We start from the raw sequence: 16,112 nt of genomic DNA, 5'->3' as shown, positions 1-16,112 counted from the left end.
CTGCTGTTTATATTTGCAGTCTTTCAAAAGACCGCGGAACCCTAAACTCTCACTTCTCCCATGCCACAGCTGGGTACACTGGCTGCATAGCAATCCAGCCTGTTTCCAGGTTGAGGGTGTAATGGTGAAATACATTTGGCTGTAAGACAACCTCTCTTTCCCCAGTACGTCTGGTATTCATTCACGATGACAGAGATGCACACCGGCTTCAGACCCATTTTACTCTCACTTACTGGAGCAAACTTCTCAGGATTTGTACAGATGATCTGTGGACATGATTTTGTTAAGAATATTTGATGTCCAAAACCATTGGGAGAAGCAAGGACATGCTTTTGGCCATTGCTGAAGACTACTGAGTACATTTCAGGGCACCTTTACACCAGGTGCTGCAGATCCTCCAGCTGGCTACGAGAGAACTGTTACATTACCTAGAGCAGTACAACTCTGTATAATCACACTAGATGAGGTCCCCGGAGAGTATGTTTACACGATGCCATCATCTATTTAGCTGAGCTTTAAAGGATGTGGCTATACAGCTTGCAATTCTGGAGCTCACAGAGTCAGCTCTAGGGCATCTTTGTATTGACTGTGCAGGGAGGATAGCTCCTTAACTCTTTGATTAAATATAAAGCGAATTATAAACAGTAAAGGGATACTGAGATACTTTTATAAGTGAGAAATTAAATAGTCTCAAGAGTAGAGCCAGATGAATCACCGAGTCCTGATACGTACGAACACCACTCCCTGCAACCTGCTGCTCCTGCAGCACAGCTGCTTGGTCCAGCCTATCACGAGTACATGCTTAAGACTGAGAAATAGCAAAGTCTGGATTGCAGATTGTTTTGGTGCTTGTTGCAGGAGTTGCAGGGAAATGATTTAGTAGAATAACTCCACCATACATTAGTGACCTCTAAAAAGGCATTTCCTAGCCTCTGTCCCTTGAAGGACACAACCTTACCTGAGCCTGATGTCATGCGTGCCCTGTCATGTGAGAACTTATTTGGTAAGCCCAGCTCAAAAGTCAGAAAAAAGTATCATCCTTTTTGAAAAATCTACCCATATCTGGTCTAGAGATTTTCTAGTAACCCATTCTTGGGAGCAATTGCAAGTGTGAGATTGGCAGCAGAGATTTGACTGAGGTCCCAGCCACATGTAAAGCTTTCTGGCAGTTCTTTCCAATAGGTCATGAACTATCCTCTCCTTCTGTCACATATACTCACCCACATTTACATTTGGGTACAGCACAGGCCAGTATACCAATGCAAATAATTTCAAATTAAGACTCTCAGTCTTTTCTGGCTCTATGGTGTAAGTTCCAGTGCAAAATGTACAGAACACCCACGTAACCCATGGCTTTTAGATCTCAAAGTAAATGTTTTCACATAATCATGGATTGCATCCAAGCAAATGTCTGTAAGATGACATTTCTGGAAGCTTTTGCATCTTTACATTATATTTAGTTTACACAATATACTGTACAACTGGAAAAAATGGCCATATGAGCCAGACCAACATTTGACCTCTTGTAGAGTGCCTTTGAGAACAGGCTATTTCTCTACCCTCCTCTACACTAACACCTTTTACATCAGACAATTTCCAAATCAGGAATTTCTTTGAAGTTTCTGGTCTTTCTTCCATAGTTTACTTTTCAAAACATCACAAGGCCAGTGGAATTCTTGTATTCATGTGCTGGGGGCCCCCATGCAACCCAGCCTAGATCAGAGTTTCCCTCTCTTCTTTACATCCACCTTATTTTCTTCTCTCTCTGAGACAGTCCTGTTCCAGTCTGAGTCACTGGGAGTCCCCAGAGTTTCTGGGTGGAGTTGAAGCTTGGACCGCCTGGCCCTAGCATCAGGCAGCCTTTGTCCCCAAGGCACCATCCACCGTGTTTCTCAACAGAGCTCAGCACGGCCATCGCGCTGGAGGACCTTCGGTGTAAAGGGAGAGGGGATGCTTGTCCCTGTAAAGGCCCCCAGTTCTACATGAAATTCATCCAAAAACATTTAGGGGAAGGGAACCAACACATTTCTACTGGAAATGTATCAAAGGACAAAATCCAGCACCTTCTATCATCTGGCTTTCTAACACTATACATGCTGTTTCCAGGGCTTCTGTCAAAACAGGCAGCGAGCTGTGCTCTTTGTGGGAACTGCTGCGAGGAGGGCATGACAGGGGAAAATAATTTCCTTCTGAGTGCTTTCGAGTATCCCGTGGAGCCTGATCCAAAGCCCACTGCAGGCATTGGCAGTCCTGCCAGAGGGACTTTAATGCTCTTTGGATCAGGCTTCAGCCTATTCACAAATGAACAAAATGATTTTTTTTTCTGTCACTAGTTTTACAGAAACTGCTGTGGTGCCATCTGGGAAAAAGGAGAGGGAATATCTCCATTTCCTGAGCATAGGTGAAGGGATTTTTTTGCTCATTTGTTTTAAGATGCTGTGAAATCTAAAGATGCAAGAAGAGCCAGTTTTCTCTCTGATCAGATATTTGAAAGCAAAGCTTATCTTTAATTTTTAACTTTTATCTTTTTTTTTTCATTTTTCCTATATTTCTCAAATATATTGTTTAGTGAGAAGAATCAGACAGATGGGGCAGAGATCTCTGTCATTTTCAGCCTTTTTTTTTTCTGCCGTGCAGCACTCCCTAGCTTGCACAAGTCAAGATGTCTTTCTGATGAGAACTGTGACTTCTTTTGGTCAAAGGAAGAAAAGCAAGGAGAAGTAGGAAAGATGGATGAGACAGCAAGTAGCAGATATGAGAAGGTGAGTGACAAGTAAAGAAGTTAGGTTTCTAAGAAATAAATTGACTATAGTGCTTCTCAGAATAAGATGCCGAGTGCTGAATGCAAAATATGGGCTTTTTTACTTGGTTTCTACGTCAGATTTTCACATATGTTCATGCCTGCAAACTGATACTTCTTGAAATGAATGTTACCTTCCAGCATCAGTCCTTATTTTGTCCTCTGTCTGTTCGCTGCCAGACTCAGCTACTCCTTACAGAGTGGCCGGTGGGACAAGGTCCCAGGACACAAGGTGTTAGCTGTCCACATCCCCACCTGAGACACATCAGCACAGACTCCCTAAAGCGGGCTGATCCAGGTGCGTCATCCTGAGCATATGCTCAAGTGTTTTATGCCTCAGTTACAGCTCAGGACAGGGGTGGTTTAATGAAGCCCTGCGTTTCGCACAATGCAGAAGCGTAGTCTGGATGCTAATGGCATCCAGGCCTAACCTAGTCTGGTCTAATGCCACAGCGTGGGCGTAAAAGTCTGTGACCCATGTGTGCGGTTAAGTAAATTGGTACTGATGGAGTAAACGGTACTGAAATACACCCCCCTGTCTCCACCAGGATGAACCAGGCGAAGGGAGCACTTGTGCTGCTTCTTTACATGCTCCAGCTGTGCAGATAGCAAAGGCCCAGGAGCGGCCGAGAGAGAGAAGATTTGTGCTGTGAAGTGGGTTCTACAATGTCCCACGAGAGACAAGGTCAGGCGTCAAACTTCTCCTCAGGAGCAGCATAATACACTTTCTTTTCTCTACCTAATTGACTCTTTCCATGAAATTTGAATGATTATTATTTTTTATTCTCTGTGAGGCTGCTGCTCAGTCAATTTTTGTTAAAGGGCTAAGGGCAAGGGGTTGGGCAGAGGCACACGCACTTGCATATGCACCTACACAGAAAAGCAATATGTGGTGTGATGTTGTAAACCTTTTCTTAGAAAGACTGGCAAAAAATGGGATTTCGCTGCCCCAGGCTAGAGATCTAGCATCGCTCGCAGCAAATACACTCACTCCAGCAAGGAGGCAAGAGTAAAACAATAATTATGCTGTGGTTCCTCTCCAGTAAACATGCAAATTAAAAATTTGTTTGAAATTTTTAAAAAAGCAAAACCAGCAAGTCTTTTGAAGAGAACACGAGGAAGATACAATGATGTTAGCAACACTGGTCTTGGTCAAGACAGGGCTTTTAAGAAGATGGAGTATTTATAAACTGCCCTATAAACTGATAAGGCTGTATGATTTTGTGCACCATAATTGCTCTTTGCTACATCCCAGGGACCACAGGGGGAAACGTGAAGTTTCCCATCAAGCTATTTGTCAGTGTAAGTGAATGTTTAACAGGAAAATAAAATAGCTAGCAACCTTTAAAATAGGCTTAAAAAGTTTCAAGTAATGGGTGTCTTTAAAAACTTCAGGAGTGGGTTCTTTATGGGAAACCCAGAATTAAAAAAAAAAAAAAAAATGTTTGGAGTAAAGTCAAAATGTTATGAGCAGTGCTCTACAGTAATGACACATATCAGCAGTATTTGTAACCAGAAGAACAATGTGATAAATTTTAATCGCAAGGGACCAGGCTTTGTGGGAAGTGCCTAATACACAGACATCCTTTATAGGTTTCCAGTTATGACCTATGTCTAAAAGACATTTTAATGATAACTAAGGAAAGTAGATGGATTGTCTTCCCAGAGTGTTGAAGGTCCTGTTTGTTGTCATCCGCAGCTTCTATAAAGACCAGAGATTTTCAAAGGTACTCTTCTGTCCTGCTATCAGCACGCAATACCACAAGGATGGGACTATCTAAGATAAAACATGCCAGAGACATGTACTCCTCAGGATTTCCTGTGGGAGTCTGACCAAAAGAAGGCAATATTAATAAATATAAATTCTGGAACATTATTATCACCAGAACAGTGTCATGTAGTTTACCCTTGAATTCTTATAACCCCTCTAGTTTTCTCAGGCAGTTCAGGCATTTAACTGCAACTGGTCAGAGTGTTAGACCTCCCCACTGGGACAATTGTTTTCAATTACATTAAAGGCTCAAAGACTTTGATAGACATGCCAAAGCAAGGAGTTTAGCTTGCTGAACGTTTTAACTCTTTGAACTAATGTGGGATCTGGGAGTCCCCCTACCCTTGGACCTTGAAAATACTTAAAAAATAGATGCAATCTGGAAGTAGATTAGTGCCAAAAATATGTAATAGTCCTCCCTTTGAGGATGCTGTTGCCTTTTTTATTTTCTCTTTCTTGGAAGTGGTAGTTAGAGGGAGAATAACAAACACATTGTTTTTTTTGAGGAGGATGAATTAGGCCGGGGAGTGAAATCCCAGTCAACCACAACCTTCATTAAATATCTAAAGAGAATTCACCTATTTTTCAGATCTTCAGAGCTATCTTTTGTTTCTGTGCTCCTCATTAGGGGCATTTCTTGGCAGAGAAGTGAAAATACGAGTGCTTGGTGGCTGGCTTACTGGTCCTAGAAGGAAAAAGAAACACGGAACAAGAAAAAAAGTCCTTAAAATATGCTGATCTTGTGTGATTTTTTGGCCAAAGCCTGGTAGAGTATGCAGCATAGCATATAATGCCATTCTGCTTACAGAAACCTCCAGGACACCTCTTCAAGGTTTATTTTTCAGAAATTTCTCTAAATTGTTCGGATTACACAAACATTTGGGCATTCTCCACCTCTACAGACTAACACTCATGTTTGTCTAAATACGCGGTTGTTTCAGAAACACGGGCAAACGTTAGTTCTGTAACAGTCCTATCTTAACTCCGAGTTCTTATTAACATACAGGCAGTGGTGGTACTGCGATCCTGCGTGCTTTAGGATGGTTTCCACCGACTCCTGCTATCTCCACTTCCTTTCTAATGCAGGACAAATCACAAAAGGCAAATAACAAAAGGTAGTTCACATCAAGCCATGCTAACTCCATGGAACAGTAGCTTCTAGACAGGAAACACGGTTTAAAAGACAGCTGTGAGTGGGTGGATCACAGTCTAATACTATATCTCAGCTTTGTTGAAAATATCTTTCTTCATAATTTACTGGGAAAGACATGATTAAATCTCTGCACAAGAACATTTGCAACAGACTTTGTCCTACCCATTCCAAATGGAAAACTAGAGCCGGCCTTTCAGGCAACATGACATCTTTGCTGTTCAAATCAGTGTGCTGTTCTTTTTGATGAAAAGAGCAGTGGAAAGCAACTAAAAGCTTAGCCCTGAATAAATACAATACACATAAATGCTTTCAGAAAAGAGCTTTCATGATTTTTGCTTTCTCAAAGATCCTATGCACTCTGTAAAACATAAACAATACCTTGTAATGAAACACTGCTATTACAAAGTTGACATCACATCTGACTCAAAGCATGACTTCTTGATTGGGATTAAATTTAGTTTATTTGAAGGTTTTAGTATAACTCCTTAGTTATCAAGAACACAAGATAAACATAACAAACATAACATTTATCTTACAACTAAAAATGCTGATAAGTATAATTTAGATAATTAAGAAATATCTTTCTTAAATTCTTTGTATTATACATTTGAGAGCATTTTGTGTATCTAAAGGTCACTGTTATACATGTTAAGATGATCAGGTCTCCCTTGTTTATATGGGGTTTTGTACAGTGCAGAGAGGGAAAAATAATGTGAAAAAAATAACACCCTCATGCCTAAAAATCCACAAGTCAGGACCTATACATGGGAAATGCATTTTTGCATTGTCTAGTTTTCAGAATAATTTGAGAACATTCAACTTAGATTACTGAGAACAGTGCTGGAGTCTCGTGAAAATAATGCCTGGCTTCAGGTACCCTGATGGTTAAAAATGTGCAAATCCCCAAACAGCAATCTTCAGTTAGAGCTCAGTCCAGTCAGTAGCTCTGACTATCTTACTAGAGTCCTGGTTACATTCATATCTGTATTTACTCTGCAAGTTAGGAGAACTGTCATGGTGGGTAAAAATTACCTTTAATAACCCACATGTTAAGCAAATGAATGAATCTTTACACAGTGAGGAACTCAAACTAACACTCCCTGGGCCAGGACTGTATTTCTGGATGTGTTCAATGTTTCTTAAACTGTGCTACGGAATCCTAGCATTGTCAAAATACAAAAACAGAGGTACATTCTGAGATAATAATAATGAAACGTAGAAAATTTGCTCCCTGAATTGGGATTGCATGAACCCTGCACCCAAAAATGAATCACTTTACTTGGTGGTAAATATTTCCAAATTACGTAACTGCCTAAGACTTCCCTTAAGCATACAGCATCAGTTTTAATACTCATATCCCAGGAAACCTCACATCTCACCTCATCTAATTACTCAATTGTTGTTAATCCAATACATTTATCTAATGTGTTTGCTATCGTATCTGTTGCTGAATGACTAATAAAATCCTTACAATAAAGCAAGAATGACATGAGATGACATCAACGCTTTGTAGCAATATGTGAAATGTTTACTTCTCTGTCCTTTAGTTTGGATAGACTACAGTATAATTAAAACTTGTTAAATGCAGTTCAACAGTTATTCAAATGGTTCCTCCCAGGAAAGAGCCTTACTGGACCTAATTTTCCTAGTGAATGCTCAGAAGGGAAGAAAAGCTCTAAAATCCATTGTCCAAGTATATTATAATGGCTGTTTATGATTATTTTCTACTTGTTAAATCTGTAATGTAGAGAAAGAGGGCAGAAATTTGTAAGCAAGTAAATAGCACCTTGGGTGAAACTGAATTAATGGTAACATCAAGAAGTCAAATCTGCAATTACCTTCCCCTGGTTTTGAGGACATCACCAGCCTGTGAGCAAACACTGGCTAGCTTAATGCACTGTTCTTATGCTTGTGGGTCAGATCTAAGGTGATTTTTGTCTATGCCCAAAGACACTGGATGTTCTTTCTTCCTACACATACTAAAAAAAGAGAAAATATCTTATACTTTCAAGATACTAAAAAAAATATTGATAATTCAAATAAGACTGCCTATAGTAATCCATAGATCTCTACCTCTGTCATCTTTGCTGTATATGCTGAAGCATGGAACCAGACAATGAGGGGTTAAATAGTAGCGGTGCAGATGCAGCTGGGCCATGTTACACTAAAAGGACCAGCTGATGGGCATAAAAGAGGATTAGAAAAAGGAAAGAGATGAAACTGTGCTGAGTGCTGGCAGGGAGAGTCTGGATTTTTGTTTAGGAGGACTGTTGTTTAGGCTTTTGTAGGGGCTTCAGATAATAGAGGGAGTTTGGATTTCTTTGTTGGCTGCTCTCTGTGCTAATTTTTTTAATTGGTTTTAAATTCTGGAAATCTAGAAGAGCAAGAGTTGTGAAGGTGCATTGGCAAATGTATGCTTAGATGTGTAAGTGTGAGGATAAGTCTTTATTGGTAGAGTTTTCGTGGTCATAAGTGGGAGTGATAGGTGGGGTAATCTGATCTAGAAGGATTGTAGTAGTATGGGACTGGCATGTCCTTCACCAGAAAAATGATGGGGGAAAAAAAGTGGGAGATATCAACAGAAGGTCTCCAGAGTTGTGCATGGAAGAGGCTCTAGCTCTTACTCTCTCTTCTGTGTGCTTTCTTATGCCATCAAGAACCTGACAGGGGTTTTCACAACACGTAGGTGACCATCTACCTCTTCAGGTACCTATTTGCCCCTGGAATTTTAGGGGTAAAATGTAGTGAGCAGTTGAATTCAAGAACTCCTGGGTTACCTTCTCCTCTTCCATAGGAAGGAAGAAGCCTGCTGGGAACACTGAGCTATGTATTTTTGTTTGTTTGATTTGGTTTGTGGAGGTGGGGGGAGAAATAGGAAGAAATAAATAAATATGCTGTCAGGGTTCTGCTCATCCAAAGTGTAGCTATACTCATTCTTCCAAGTATTAACTGGCTTGATGAAACCCAGAGCTTTTGAGGCATATGAGTACTGCGGTGTAATGGAGATGTTCTTGACCTAGTTTGATACAGGTTATTTCAGGCCCTGCTAGCTGCTCATGAGTGGACTAGTCACAGCTTCTATGTGTTTCTTCTCAGGTGGGCTTTGCAGCTTATACCAAGCTTTGTGCCATCACAGTTATTTATTAGATCAGCATCTCTGCGCTAGGCTAAGCGCAACAGAGAATGCACTACCTTGCTTGAGCAGCAGGTTTATCTTCACCTAATTCTTGGTTTGTGGATCTAACTAGGCATGGTGGCTGGAGAGAGGTAGACTTGCTGTCCACCTGGAGGTGGTATAGTAGGGATACTGGGCTGTGGTGTTCTTGCCCATCCTGCTGTCCTTCAGCTTTAAAGTAATTCTTGTTTGTTTGTTTTTTAAAAAGACAGCCTTGTACCAGAGTTACCAGTCAGAAAGGTTTGCAGGTGGTTCAAAATCCTTAAAAAAAAAAACAACCAAAAAAACCCCCAAAACCGCACAAACCAAACAATAACCACAAAAAACCCCTAGAAAACGCTCCCAACAAAATCCTCCAGATTGAGTTTTTGCTCTTGCCCTGTGTCATTCATCAGAGAGACAGAGTGCTCACTCTATTCTGACTGAGGTTAATCTTGCCTTCAGACCAGAATTCAAAATGCCTTATCCCCTAGAGAGTCTCTGATGATGCCTGTGCAGATAGATTGTAAGTGTGCAAACCCAGTCCTTGGCAATGAGGTCAACAGGGAGCACTGGGGTGGCTGAATTCCCTTACCCCATAGCACAGGCTAGTTAGGAGTGCTCTCTGACATACTGACTTTCAGGTAATGCTCGAGAGGGATAACTTTAGCCAGATCAGGCCCTTGCAAATGGCCAGGAACAGCTCTAGCAAGAGCTTGGCTGATGGGACTCATGTTTGCAGGAACTGTCCTTGGCATTGTTTTACTAATGTAGATATAGCCATGTAATTGAGGGCACAGACTGTGGAGTCCTCATGCACTTTGTATAGCTCTGGTATTCCTTACCCTGCATAGATGCGTAACTGGGGTAAGCTAATTCATTGTAAACGAGGCTGACTTGCTTTAGCATCTCCCTCACAGCAGAAGCCGTATCTGTTGCTACATTATGCTTTTTAATTCTGGATTTATGGATGCTGTCTTTGGCAGGGTCACGGACATTGAAGGGACTGAGACAGACCACGTGTTTGCAGACAGCTACCTGCTTGTGGCACGCTGACATGAACAGTTACAGCTGACATATCCTGGACTCATGTGCATTGGCTTATTACACAGTTTGTGAGAGGTTAGAGTAATGAGCCTGTGCTTTAAATCCATCTGGAGTTTATATCCAAATTCCTTCTTGCTCTGATAACTCGGTATTTATTACAGTCCTAATAGACCTCCTGTTCTGTGGCTTCTTCCTGCAAGATCATGAGACTACATAATGGTGCTGGCAGGGGGATGTTCTCCTCCTCTAGCTCTGTTACTCTCAGCCCTTTTTTAGCTCATTCTTTGGGACTGCACTTACCGTTTTCCCACAGGACCACGTTTAATTGCTCCTTGACTGACCTTCTGCCTTGTCCCAACAACTTTGCCCCTGAGGTCATTTCACCAATTCATTATTCTCAGTGGAGGAGAAAAAAGTCCTTCCTAATGTCTAAGCTTCTCTCCCTATTATTTCAGAGTTGATTAAAAGAGAATGATTTAGTTATTTATCACCACCTTTTAAATATCAGGTAGCAAAGTATTCCCTGGAAATAATGACCTGAGAACCTTTCCACTACTCTGTACTTTGAAATTCTCTCTCTCATATACAGAAATAGGTTAGACCTGATTTTTTGACAGAGACCGAAATATCGTGCTGTGTCATTCAGCATTTTCATCTTCCTCATTGCATCATTTGCTTTAAAAACAATGGGATAGTAGACCCAATTCAAATCCATGCTCTTCACAGGAAAAAAAACCTGCTAGTTGATCATACAGATTACTGATGCTTATAGTACTCTACGGAAATTGGGTGATGCTGGCCCATGCTCTAAGAATGTTTATTAACAAACCATTAAGAAAAAAAAAATAGATAGTCCTGGCTTTAGAAATCATTTAATCATTTCTACATGAATGCTTCTCCATAAGGCCAGAGTCACCTACCTTCCCTTCTCACACACTCCCCTCCTGTTCACTGGCTTTGGGTTTGGGAGGGAGCTACATGGGCTTGCTGTTGCAGTAGACCTATAACACTTCATAAGACACTTGTAAAATAAGCACATAACATGAAGTATGACCAGAGCAAAGCACCTGCAACGTTAATGTGTTTTATGTGTGGTCTGTTTTGTCCAGCACTAGAGTTCATTTGTCTGGTGGGATGGCATCAGCTCTTTTCTTTGAGGGATTTTTCTTTCTAACTTTGCTCATTTGTGCAGCTTTCTTTTTACAAATACATCACTCATTGGAAGTTTCAAGGCAATATTTGTAAAAGGTCTTCAAAATAATGATGAACGACTCAAATGAGCATTAATAAATAAATAAATTCAGTAACAATCCATCAAGATTACAAACTAGAAGTGTATTTTGTCGAACTAATATGTGGAACACTTCACCCTGGCATAGATAAATCATGAATCAGCCAAGGGGTTAGTTAGGGCTTCCAGTTTCTGCTAGGTCAGCTTACTAAAGGCTAGCTTTCTGAAGAAGTAAGGATGTAGGAGTTATTTCATTTTTAAATCATAGTAATTGACTCTGGGGGTGAAAATAGTAGCAGAAAAAGTATAGTTTTCATTGTATCCCAGGACCTGAAAGAGGACCTGAAACTGTTCTTACATAGTATTCTCTCTCTTTTGGTGAGAAACAAAGAAGACCCAGAAAAAGAAAGGAAGGAAGGTTTCTCTCAAGTGCAGGGCTACGATCTGTAAGAAAAAGCTCTTCCTGTGAGCAAGTGAAGGGGATGGAGATTTACACTAAAATAAACAACAAAGTAGGGTCTTGTGTTGGACGTACTGACAAGGCTGCGGGCACTGGCTTTAAAATGTTTCATCCCAAGTATCCAGTGTCTCCCAGAAGGACGTGCAGTAGGAGGAAATGTGAGGTTAAGAATTCAGTGAGATTGGACAGATAGTCGAAAGGCTTGGGCAGACAGTCTGAAATTCATTACAAGAGTGTATCCCGGGGGTCACTAGAAACATCCTCTAAATACCAGTGAACTTTTCTGCAGTCCAGAGCTACAGGAGCAAGCGTGGTGAGTCATGAGACATCTCCTCCTCTGCACACATGTACCAAGGGGGAGAAAGAGGGAGATAATGATGGGTGCTCTCTGAAGTGGTTAGAAACATAGGTTCCTAATCTATTTTTAAATGTCTCCAAACTGACTAGCAAATATGATCTGACTTTCCAAATGTTGTGAACGTTCTTTAAATCATGCTTCCATTAAGTCAGGGTCATGAATACCACTCAAGTTGAATAATCAAAACTCCTCAAATTTCTACCCATTTCTTAGTAATCTAGCAGAAACACACATTTATGCACATGTACACTGATACCCTTTTAATGATTAGGAGTGAGGGAAAACACACGAATTCAGTGAAATAGAAAACCTGGAGTGAACAAAGGGTCATAGGTCAGTGATGTAAAAATCAAAGCGAAATGATTTTGCATTTCAGTAAATGCTTTGATTACCATGTCCTATCCTGTTCAGAAGGATCAGCAGAGTGACTCACTGAAAAAGGAATTAAGTGCCTTCAGATCTTTCAGATGGTACCCAATAGTGTAAGCAGACATTGTCTTGAGTAACAGAGTTTATGTGCAAATCCTGGATCAAGCATACGTGATGTCTTTGATTCTGAACACCTGCCTCAGCTTCCGTTCAAAGAGTTTTGGGTGTTTCAACTTCCTCGTGCTGTTGTTTGTAACGTTTTTCATTTGCATAAGTGTGTTACAAGTTAAAAAAGCAATTATGCCTCAGTGCTGTAGTGGCATAGGAAATATCAAAGGAAGAAATGTATTCTAAAAAATGAAATGACTGTTCTGTAGTCCGTGTTGCATATAAGCTTCAAGTCACCTGAGATTTAATCTTGAAGGCACTTTGCACAACAGCATTTCTGCCAAATGCAGTGGGACAGCTTTATCTCTGAATATAGTGTAAAATGTTAAGCATGCGCATAAGTGTTTGTAGGACTTGGGTCTAATATCAAAAAGCTCTTTTGCAGCCACAAACCTGAACAACTGTAATGGAAAATAAATTCGTATCACATTTGTTCAGGTCTGAATTGCATGCCACTTAGATTGTTCCTCTTGCAAGTCTGCCAATTTGTTGTCATCTTGTACAGGCTTTTCATTTGAAAGTTCAGTTTTGCAAGTACAAGATGTGGGAGCTAAGATGATATATTGAGGCATATAAGTAATCAGGAAAAAATGCAGTTCAGCCCATGTATTCTTTGGAAATATGTATAAATATTTACAAATTATAGAGTTAAATCCAACTCATTTTGTAAATGAAGGGATATTCTGCTTTTTTTTATGGGAAACATCAAAATCCAGGAAGCATGGGAGAGTAAGACATGAAATCTTTTCCAAGGGACATTCATAAACTCTCATAAAATCAAACATCATGCAGACTTCAACCTTTCTCCTATTTTCATTGTGTGCACGCCTACGCATCCGTGCATTTGTGGAAGCAACTTTCATACAAGAAACTTTTTTTTCTTTTTTGCATTTACCAATTACTTTGTAAACAACTTAAAGAGACTGGTGAGGGACTGCTCTGTAGAGATGATAGCACATCTGCAGCACAGGCAGTTAAAGTCAACAATTAATTAATTGTTAAGGGCTCTGTTCATCCAAACGTTTGGCTCTGTATTTACTGCATGATTCATGGCTTATGATCCCTGGTTTCCAGAGAACTCAAAGTCTGGTCCTCCATTTCAACCCTTCCCCTGCTCCCCATTTTACCCTTCCCTGCCTGCACCCAACTGCAGAAAGTGAAACTGTGTTCCTTATGGAGTAACGGTGCTTTATGGCAAACAGCCCACCCATACATCGTGCGGAGCCACCGAGCACGTCTGGCAAATGCAGGCAATGCTCTGCTGAAGCCTCTGAGACAGAGAGCCCTCCTTGCCTGGTGTCAGCAATTCACCGATAGACGAATATTTACAAAACAAATGACACACACACGGAAGCAGATGCAATCATCTTTTGTGTAGCTGGATTTTGGTAGATTAGACTTTAAGCCCTTAGCGTAAAACAGTGGCTCTCAGTTGTAGAAAACAGATTTTATATCAACCTGTATGAAGTTGTGCAGTGCTGTGGTCAAGGGAGGCTCTGACAGTCTGGGAGGCACTTTGTGTCCCAGTTTGATTCTGAGCCTCCAGATAAGAGATGTCATAGTGATGTGCTCCAGTTGCCTCCTAGGGAAAGATCTACTGTCTTCCAGTGTATATAGGATAGAGAGAGACCATTACGTTTACAGTGAAGCAAATTTATAATAGACATGGACCAAAATCTGTAGTTCTTCAGTAAATTCTTAAAGGAAGCTGTTCCTTAAATAAGGAGTGCCAAAAAATTACAGCAACAATAGCTAGAGTTAAAACGTTATTTACTCATTAATATTTTTATTATTGCTAATTTGCAAGGCTCCCTTGGAGTATAACAGCAGAGCATTAAAAGCATCTAGCAAAATAACAAGTGCCTACCACTGAATAATTAAAGTTGTCACTGAAGAAACAAAATGTAAAACCACAAACAAGCCTTGAACAAACAAGAAATAATCAATGCATGATGATAAAGGGAACCAAAATATCTGGCTCCTCTGCCAGAAAGCTTCTACAGATGTGTTCTGATGTACGATAAGAAGAAATAACATTTCGGAGTCGCAGGCCCTCAGTGAGGCTCCTGCCTTCCACTGCAGTTAAGTCACAGGGAGGCGCAGCCAGCTTCACTCCCGCTGTTGATCTCGACAGCCCTCCTGGTGAATTGCTCAGATGTTTGAGGGCTATTTCTGGTGTGTGGGGCAGAATTTGATGCAGCTTCATGAATGAAGTGGCAAAGGGAAAGCTGTGCTATTTGATGCTTCCTCGACGCACTCCCTTCATTTTCAGATCCAGGCTTCTACAAGCGGCCGCGTAACGGAGCCCAAACTTTGCCTGAGTAATCCAGTTTAGACGTCACTGATGGGGAGAGGCTAATTGTTTTGGAATATCTTTTTCATCTTGAATTTCTGTGTCTGAAAGGGACAAAGGGTCTAGCGAAAAAACTGATTAATACTATTTTGTAAATAGAAAAGTTCTTCTCACCTTTTCTTCAGATACATTCTTCCAGGCTCAGCTTGTAATTTACAACTAGTTTCCAGATGGCAAACTTCAGTAACCTGCATATCCACAGGTAACGTCCAGCTGCCATTCATCCAGGCATTCTACTGGAGGTTTCCATGAGTTAATAACAGTAACTTCATAAGGTGTTACCTAAATTCAAAATTTAATTCCTTCAGAATCAGGTGGCAGGCAGGTAGATGAAGATTCACTGCAATGATATTAAAAAAAAAAATCAGAAAAAAGAAGACATCTTGTTTGATTCATAAGACATTAATAGAGCTGACTGTGGATGCTCTACCTTTTCCGCTGCATCTGCACAGTTTTGCTTATGGCAGGACACACAAGAAGTCACTTTAAAACAAAAAAAAATACCTGGCTGGCTGCTGCAAAGATCATTTGTCAAGAGAAGAATGCTGTGGAGGGAAACTCTGACCTCTAAACCTGCAGCAACAACAAAAGCCAGTGTTTTAAAAAGTTATTTTGAAGCCTAAATAAACCTTGACAGAGTCCCCTTAAACTTCTTTTACGGTGATTAATTTCCAACTAGGGAAATATTGACTCTGAGAGAAAATGAAAATATTTCCATCTTCTTTGTCTCTAACACTGCATTATAAGATCATTTGACCTACTAGATAGAGTGGAAAATCACTATCAGTCTTGATGTTATTAAATGGATCAGGTTTCACATCTCTCTCCCTCTGTTTTCCTTTGCTTCCCCTGTATCAGTGTGTCGTCTTCCCGGCTCCCTCCCCTTCAGTCTGGCCGGAGGAGGCAGAGCCCTTGGTGTTTGCGTGTCCTGGCAGGGCAGAGCAGGGCGGCTGCCCTTTTTGTGGGATCATTGTGAGGATACAGGGGCAGTCAGAAGCTCGTGGAAGGCCATGATGAAAAAATTCGCCTTGCCCAAGATATTAAATGGACTCAGTTACGGTTACTCACCTTTGCGCTCTCTCTGTGGGGAGGAGTGGTCCATCTCAAGAAGCACAGCCATTAGTCTCATCACACACATTCCCTCCCTGTTTCCCCACAGATCTCCTCTTGTGGGCTTGACTAGATGCCACAAATGCCATAGGTATCTTGCAGAGGGTTTTTGATCACATAATGCATGCGCACATATGT

General features: G+C 40.9%; 2 long non-coding RNA genes across 2 annotated transcripts; one reads left to right on the top strand and one right to left on the bottom strand.

The window, feature by feature from the left end:
• Nucleotides 1-2,280: 2,280 nt before the first annotated feature.
• LOC142601277 (uncharacterized) lies at nt 2,281-3,090 on the top strand. The gene is made up of 3 exons (XR_012834879.1): nt 2,281-2,401; nt 2,638-2,762; nt 2,981-3,090. It is a non-coding gene; the product is annotated as an uncharacterized LOC142601277 (long non-coding RNA).
• Nucleotides 3,091-14,328: 11,238 nt separating this feature from the next.
• On the bottom strand, nt 14,329-15,800 carry LOC142601276 (uncharacterized). Its single transcript, XR_012834878.1, has 3 exons — nt 15,626-15,800; nt 15,295-15,437; nt 14,329-15,204 (listed from the first exon to the last, which is right to left on the bottom strand). It is a non-coding gene; the product is annotated as an uncharacterized LOC142601276 (long non-coding RNA).
• Between the last annotated feature and the right edge of the window lie 312 nt (nt 15,801-16,112).

The sequence above is a fragment of the Balearica regulorum genome, chromosome 3, assembly GCF_011004875.1.
Source record: "Balearica regulorum gibbericeps isolate bBalReg1 chromosome 3, bBalReg1.pri, whole genome shotgun sequence".
In the NCBI taxonomy this organism is placed as follows: domain Eukaryota; kingdom Metazoa; phylum Chordata; class Aves; order Gruiformes; family Gruidae; genus Balearica; species Balearica regulorum.
This window is presented reverse-complemented; position numbering and strand designations above follow the sequence as displayed.